The following is an 8,447-nucleotide window of genomic DNA, read 5'->3' as shown; positions in this document are numbered from 1 at the left end:
GGGAAATAGATGGGGAAACAGTGGAAACAGTGTCAGATTTTATTTTGGGGGGCTCCAAAATCACTGCAGATGGTGACTGCAGCCATGAAATTAAAAGACGCTTGCTCCTTGGAAGAAAGGTTATGACCAACCTAGATAGCATGTTCAAAAGCAGAGACATTACTTTGCCGACTAAGCTATGTCTAGTCAAGGCTATGGTTTTTCCAGTAGTCATGTATGGATGTGAGAGTTGGACTGTGAAGAAGGCTGAGCGCTGAAGAATTGATGCTTTTGAACTGTGGTGTTGGAGAAGACTCTTGAGAGTCCCCTGGACTGCAAGGAGATCCCACCAGTCCATTCTGAAGGAGACCAGCCCTGGGATTTCTTTGGAAGGAATGATGCTAAAGCTGAAGCTCCAGTACTTTGGCCACCTCATGCGAAGAGTTGATGAATTGGAAAAGACCCTGATCCTGGGGGGGATTGGGGGCAGGAGGAGAAGGGGATGACCGAGGATGAGATGGCTGGATGGCATCACTGACTCAATGGACGTTGAGTCTGAGTGAACTCCGGGAGTTGGTGATGGACAGGGAGGCCTGGCGTGCTGCAATTCATGGGGTCGCAAAGAGTCAGACACAACTGAGCAACTGAATTGAAATGAACTGAACTGAACTTTGGCTATGTAAACTATTTCTGGTAATTATATATTTTTATTTATGAGTAAAGAATACCATTTCTTATACAAAAAAAAAACTAAAGAAATCTGAATATAAAGCTTAGAAATCAGTTGATAATAAAGCATCAAGAGTGATTGATTAATTGTAACATATGTACCACGTTATGTAAAATGCTAACAATAGGGGAGGCTATGAAGGACTATGGGAGCTGTCTGTATTATTTTCTCAATTTTTCTCAATTTTACCATACATCTAAAAAAACTTCTGAACTAAAGTCTAACAAACAACTAAAGCTGTTTGTTTGTTTTAAAGTCTGAAGTCTTTGTTTTTGTTTTTTGGCCATGCTGCCTGGCTTCCGGGATCTTCGTTCCCCGACTAAGTGTTGAATCCAGGCCAAAGCAGTGACGGACCAAGTCCTAACCACTGGACCACCAGGAAATCCCCTCCTTTTAAAAGTGGGCGTATGTTGGCCACTCACGTGATGCCAGGCACCGCCTTACACAAACCCTCACCTAATTCTCCAAACAGTCTTCACTCCAACAGTGGGGTGAGTGCTAATGGTTTGCTCATTTGAAGATGAAGAAAAGGAGTTGGGAGAGTTAAGGAACTTTTCTAAGTGCCAAATTCAAGATTGTTTGCTTTCAAAACCTTTGCCATTTTCTAATTGTTCCTTAAAATGAGAATGGTTGTTTTTTCTTGTAAAAATTATACATGCTCATACTTTTTATAGATAAAAAACTAATTTTTGGTAAATGATGCCATCTTGTATCAGACTGATCTTTTTCTATTTTTTTTTTTTTACACAGCCAATTCTTGATTAGCCTTTTTAAAAATCCTTTCTTCTGCGCTCCTCCACACCCCTCAACTCACTGTGCCAGACTTGGCCACAGAGCAGCACGAATTCCGTGGTTGCCCTCCAGGAATTTGGAGTCTAATGGGTTCAGACACCTTCCTGAATCGTAACACACACAGCTCACCGCACATGGAGGTGGGAGATTTCTGAGCACTCATCCGGCCAAGACTAGTGACTTGGATTTCACACTGGAATGGGGCCTTGGGCGAACCGGGACTGCCTGGCAGGCCACAGTGAGAAGGGTGCCAGGGGCCACACTGTGCCCTTGGGCAAGCCCTTGAGTTCCGCGGGCCCGCTTCTTTATTTGCATGGGTCAGTCAACTCACCAGGGTCCTTTAGTTCCCAGAGTAGTTAGGAGGCTCGCTGATAGAATATGTGAGATAAGGCTTAAAAACAGTAAACAGCAATCTTTAAGTTGGTTTTTCTTTTACCCTTACCCTCCCAGCATAAATATGGGTCATTTAACCCAGCAGGCACGAGCCTGAGTCCAGAGCCAGCCCTCCAGGACCCCACCACTGGACCCTGGGAGACCGGGAACAGAGGCCTTCCTCGCCTGTGTCCTGACAAGCGTCCACTGATAGGGGAGGCCACACCCCAGCTTTCCCTCTGAGCACCAGCCCCTACATCTGTGCCTGACCAGCAATGCCTTTCAGAAGGCAAGGGAGTCCATGCAGCAGGCGAGTGGCACAGTCCTAGCATGCAGAATAATGGTACTTGCCTTACCTTCCTCCCTTCTCCCACCTGACCCCACTGAAAAGGTAGGATTGGCCCCCAGGGGCCAGGCCAAGCCTGGGCAGTGGTCCCTCCTGCCGCTGGCCTTGGTGCTTCCAAGGGTATTCCAGAGACTGGTGGCCTCCTGACTGTCCCTTGGGCTGGCCCTGCCTCCCCATCGGCAGGACCTCCTCAAGTCAGGACTGTGTAGGAAGGCTGATGCTCATGCCAGCCAAGGAGGATGAAGAGGATGGGGGGCAACTCTTCTGTTGACAGTTTGATACAGACGACACAGCAGTGGTGGATACATGTCGTTATACATTTGTCGAAACCCATAGAATGTACAACACAAAAACGGAACAGTAATGTGAATTGTGGACCTTGGTCAAAAACAAGGCATTAATGTTGGCTCATCATCTGTAGCAAATGTTGTTGTTCAGTTGCTCAGTCGTGTCCAACTCTTTGCGACCCCATGGATTGCAGCACGCCAGGCTTCCCTGTCCTTCACTATCTCCCAGAGTTTGCTCAAACTCATGTCCATTGAGTCGGTGATGCCATCCAACCATCTCATCCTCTGCCAGATGTCAGTAAGCGTGGAGCTGGGGGAGGGAGGGCTAAGGAGTGTATGAGAACTCTCTGGACTTTCTGCTCAATTTTGCGGTAAACCTAAAACCTCCCTAAAAAATAAAGTTTATTAATAAAAAATACTACTGCCTCTAAAGTCACTATGTAAAAAAAGTAATAGGATACTGTACAACAAGAAACAACCTTTTCAAATAAATGTGGAGCCAAATTGATAGAGATTCACCTGCACAACTCCCTCTATGAAGTTAGTCAAAATACCATGACAACAGTGGGGAGCCAGCACATTAAAGAAAATGTTAACTAACAAAAACATGAATTCATTCTAACTCTTCTAACCTCAATGAGAAATAAATACGTGCTCTAAAGTAGAAGACAGATCTTCAAGAGAATTCAACTGAATGTGATCATGTAAACACCTTGATGATATATATTCTCATAATGCAAAGAAACAGTGAATTAAGCTGATAAATCTGAGTAAAGTGTGTATGGGAATTTCTTGTACTTCACCTGTAATTTCTCTGTGAGTTTGGGATTATCAAAGAAATTTACAAATTTCTTTGTAAATTACATCAAACTGAAATTATATCCAAGTTTAAAATTACGCACAAAGTACTCATAGCCGCTGAAATGACTTTGTTAGTCACAGTCAAGACATGGGGAGGGGCACATACAGAGCTGAAGGTGAGGCAGCGTGATCAGAAGGGGCAGGTTGCAGCCCACCAAGATGGGATCACCCTCCAAGTTATCCCAGAGCCCAGCTCTGGTTAGAGACAATAAATATGAGTGCCTGCCCTTACAGAGGCACCCTCTCTAAAAGATGCGTCTCTGGGAGGGAAACACACTCCCAGGTAAGCAAGGAGAGGGGGAAAAAGAGGATGACATTGCTTTAAGGCAGTGGTCCCCAACCTTTCTGCCATCAGGAGTCGGTTTTAAAGACAATTTTTCCATGGACCAGTGTAGGGGACAGTTTCAGAATCATTCAAGCTCATTACATTTATTGTGCATTTTATTTCTAATATTATTACACCAGCTCCACCTCAGACCATCAGGGATTAGGTTCCAAAGGTTGAGGACTCCTGCTCTGAAGGATGGAAAGTTCTGGGTCTAAAGGGATTCCATTCCCGGAGATGTGGAAGCAGGCTCAGACCAACTCCAACCTCTGCGCAGTGGTGAGCAGAAGGGCAGCGTGGGTTCCTCCACCTGGCAAACACCTCCTAGCCCTTCATATCTGCTGTTCACTGCTGGCCAGGCACTGGGGGAAGCAGCCACGAACAGAACAGACAGGAACCCGCCCTCACTGAACAGTCTCAGGAGCTCTAGGATGGGAAAGGCTCTCTGATAAGGTGGTGACGGAGCTAAAAAGGGCAGGGAAGCAAGCAATTTCTTCTTGCTGTTTGAACAAAATAAATTATCAGCCTTGTCTTCAGTTTTGGCAAGTGGACAAAAATCTTTTCTGTCTGTAAGGGAAGGGAGACCTCTCCCTCAGTTTTTTCTAGAATGCAGAGCTAATCACTGGAGTATTTGTCAAAAGGGATCCAAGCGTTTTCAGGAACTGAGACACCAATCCCTCTACGCCTTCCCCCCACTTTCCCATCACAATTTCCAAATTTGGCTGTTAGAAAAGCTGTCAAGCTGGGCTATGATGACCAGGATCAAAGCCCCAAGGTAGGAAGAGGTTATCAAGGACTCTGAAATAAAATCTTTTGAAATCTAGCCTAGTGATCTCTGTTCAGTACTCTAGACTCCACTACATGCTTTGTGTTAACATGGTTACCGTGGCAACAGATACTGCCTAAATGAGGACCCAGACCACCCCTGTATTGCATCTCTGCAGTAGTGGGCTAGCAATTTGTCCCTAAAACTGCCCAGACCAGGAGGTTTCAGTGGCTACACCTTACAACCACAAGAAGTAATTCCTTCGGGGGGACAACTAGTGAGACCCTAGCTCCCTATCTCCTTGGCTTGTGGAGGCAGAACAGATCCTACCAATGAAGTAAGAAAGCCACCGGGGTGTTTGGGCATTTCGGGAATGGGGAGGCTGCAGGAGGAGGAGAAACTAGACAGGTAGGAGCATGAAATGGCGATAAAATAAGAGACTTGTAGTGCTGTGTTCATCCTGAACTGAACAAACCATGTCACAATTCTATTTTGAAATCACATCCAGATTACTCAGTGTCATGGGCTACTTTACCCCTTCTGAATTAGACAACCGATGTTGGTACAAGGCTGTGATTATGTTAGGAAATTGGGTGTGGCAGAGCCTGTCCAAGGTCACTGCTCCCTTTCTTTTTACTTTTTCAGGTAAAAAAGGTCACTGCTCCCTTTCTTTTTACTTTTTCTATTTTTTAAACAGTTTTATTGAGGCATAACTAATGTACAAAAAATTTCACATATTTAATGTATAAAACTTAATGAATTTAGACATTTTCAAACACTGGTGATACCACCACACCACACCACAATACCATACCACCATACCATCGCCACAGTCGAGGTCATAAGCACATCCATTACCCCTGAAAACTTCCTTGAGTGCCTTTGGCTTTGTTTTTGATTTTTGTGGTAAGAACACTTAGGGTGAGATTACCATCTTAACAAACATTTAAGTGCACGATGTTCTTGTTCAGTCACTAAGTCACGTCCAACTCTTTGTGACCCCATGAACTGCAGCACGCTAGGCTTCCCTGTCCTTCACTATCTCCTGGAGTTTGCTCAGATTCGTGTCCATTGGGTTGGTGATGCTACCTAAGCATCTCATCCTCTGCTGCCCTCTTCTCCTTTTATCCTTCTCACCATCAGGGTCTTTTTCAATGAGTCACCTCTTCACATCTGGTGGCCAAAGTATTGGAGTTTCGGTATCAGTACTTCCAATGAATATTCAGGGTTGATTTCCTTTAGAATTGACTGATTTTATCTCCTTGGAGTCCAAGGGACTCTCAAGAGTCTTCTCCATCACCACAGTTCAAAAGCATAAATTTTCCGGTGTTTAGCCTTCTTTATGGTCCAACTCTCACATCCATACATGATGACTAGGAAAACCATAGCTTTGACTACATGGACCTTTGACTATATCACCAAAGTGATGTCTCTGCTTTTTAATATGCTGTCTAGGTTTGTCGTAGCTTTCCTTCTAAGGAGCAAGTGAAGTCGCTCAGTCGTGTCCGACTCTTAGCGACCCATGGACTGCAGCCTACCAGGCTCCTCCATCCATGGGATTTTCCAGGCAAGAGTACTGGAGTGGGGTGCCATCGCCTTGCTCTAAGGAGCAAGCATCTTTTAATTTCATGGCTGCAGTCACTGTCCACAGTAATTTTGGAGCCCAAGAAAATAAAATCTGCCACTACTTCTTCTTTTCCCTTTCTATTTGCCGTGAATTAATGGGACCAAATGCCATATTCTTAGTTTTTTGAATGTTGAGTTTCAAGCCAGCTTTTTACTCTCCTCTTTCATCCTCATTAAGAGGCTTTTTAGTTCCTCTTTACTTTCTACTTTCTGCCTTTAGAGCGGTATCATCTGCATATCTGAGGTTGTTGATATTTCTCCCAGGAATCTTGCTTGATTCCAGCTTGTGATTCAGTGCATGATGCCGTATCTGTAACCGTAGGCACTATATAGGCACTGAAGCTGAAACTCCAATATTTTGGCCACCTGATGCCAAGAACTGACTCATTGGAAAAGACCCTGATGCTGGGAAAGATTGAAGGCAGGAGGAGAAGGGGAGACAGAGGATGAGTTGGTTGGATGGCATCACTGACTCAATGGACATGAGTTTGAGTAAACTCTGGGAGTTGGTGATGGAAGGGAGGCCTGGCATGCTGCAGACCATGGAGTCGCAGAGAGTCAGACACGACTGAGTGACTGATCTGAACTGACTGTGTTGTACAGCAGATCTCTAGGTCTTTTTCATCTCACAGGACTGTAACTTTAAACCACTGAACAGTAGTAGTCACTGCTGCCTAGGAGGATACAGCTCAAAGGGGTAAGACTGCTTGAAGAACTCCAGAAGAGTGTTTCTTTTTTTGTTTTTGTTCCCCCGCTTACTACTGCATTCCATATCATTTTGAGACATGCAAAAGACTATACATAGCTTATAAGTTCATTATAAGGCAAAATAAAGCAGCAAATACCTGTGAATCTCTAGGAAGCCTTTAGTACCCCGGACAGAAACCAAGTGATTGGTAAAGTATTTCCAGAAAGCAGAGAAGGAAGAAACTAAATAACTTTTTTGCTTGCTGAAAAACGTAATTCTCTGAGAGTGGCCAGACACACTAGCAGAGTAGCCAAGTATGTTTTAAGAATGCTTGTTACCAGCCAAGACATGTCCATGGACAGATGAGTAGATAAACAAGATGTGGTATGTACATACATTGGAATGCTTCTCAACCATAAAAATGAATGAAATAATGTCATTTGCAGCAACATGGATGGAACTAGAGATTTTCATATTAAGTGAAGGAAGTCAGAAAAACATACTGTATCACTGACATGTGGAATTTAAACTATGACCCAAATGAGCCTACCTATGGAACAGAAACAGACTCACAGGGGTAGGAATAGACTTGTGGTTGCCATGGGGGAGGGGTGGGGGAGGCTTGGACTGAGAGTTTGGGATTCGCAGATGCAAATTTATGACAAAAACAACAAGGCCCTACTGTGTAGCACAGGGAACTGTATTCAATATCCTGAGAAAAAAATCCTGATAAGGGGGAAGAGAATATATGGGTGTGTGTATGGCCAAATCACTTAGCTATACAATAGAAACTGATACAGCATTGTGAATCAACTATCCTTCAATTTAATAAAATAAAATGCCTTTTAATGAAAATAGAAGTGATTTGCTACTATAAAAAAAATCAGTAATTTTTTTTAAATTTCATTTATTATTTTGGCTGCCCTGGATCTTTGTTGCTACACAAGGGCTTTCTCTAGGCTGTGGCAAGCAGGGGTCACTCTCCAGCTGCGGCTTATATTGGTCATGCCTTCTCTTGTTGCAGAATGTGGGCTCTCAGAGCCTGGGCTCAGTTTAGTTGTGGCACATGGCCTTAGTTGCCCAGCAGCATGTGGAATTTTCCAAGACCAGGGATCAAACCCATGTCCTCCACATTGGCAGGCAGATTCTTAACCACTGGATACCAGGGAAATCCAAAATCAGTCATTTTACATAGAGCAAATACTACCTTTTATGCTGGGTAGGGGGTGGGGGAGAATGATTTGTTAGCTTCTCTACCTCAGACTGAATTTCTTAAGACTCTGAGCCTCTTCCTAGAAGTGGGCAGGCCCACACTGCTTGAATCAGTGGGTTCTGGGAATGAGGCTACCCTGAGGCTCTGACCCAACCTAGAGTGATTGGTGGAGCCAGTTCGTTGTGAAGAGGGAGTGTGGTTGATGAAAGCTGACATTACAGCCTCAGGGGAGCATTCCAGACAGGACTGGGAACCTGGCTGAAAATTGTAAGAGAAAAAAAAAGAGAGAGATGAAGGAGGTCAAGAGGCTCTGCAAGAACCATATGGGCTTCATGTAGAAAAAGCGTCCGTAACTGTGCTGGAGAAGCAGAGGCCACAAAAGGTGTACCTGGAGCTGCGAAGAGTTGCATGGCCCCAGTGGGGTTTCCCAGAAGCCTGAGAAGGGGACTGTTGTTGCTAGAC

Source organism: Oryx dammah, unplaced genomic scaffold (genome assembly GCF_014754425.2).
Source record: "Oryx dammah isolate SB20612 unplaced genomic scaffold, SCBI_Odam_1.1 HiC_scaffold_28, whole genome shotgun sequence".
Taxonomy (NCBI): Eukaryota; Metazoa; Chordata; class Mammalia; order Artiodactyla; family Bovidae; genus Oryx; species Oryx dammah.
This window is presented reverse-complemented; position numbering follows the sequence as displayed.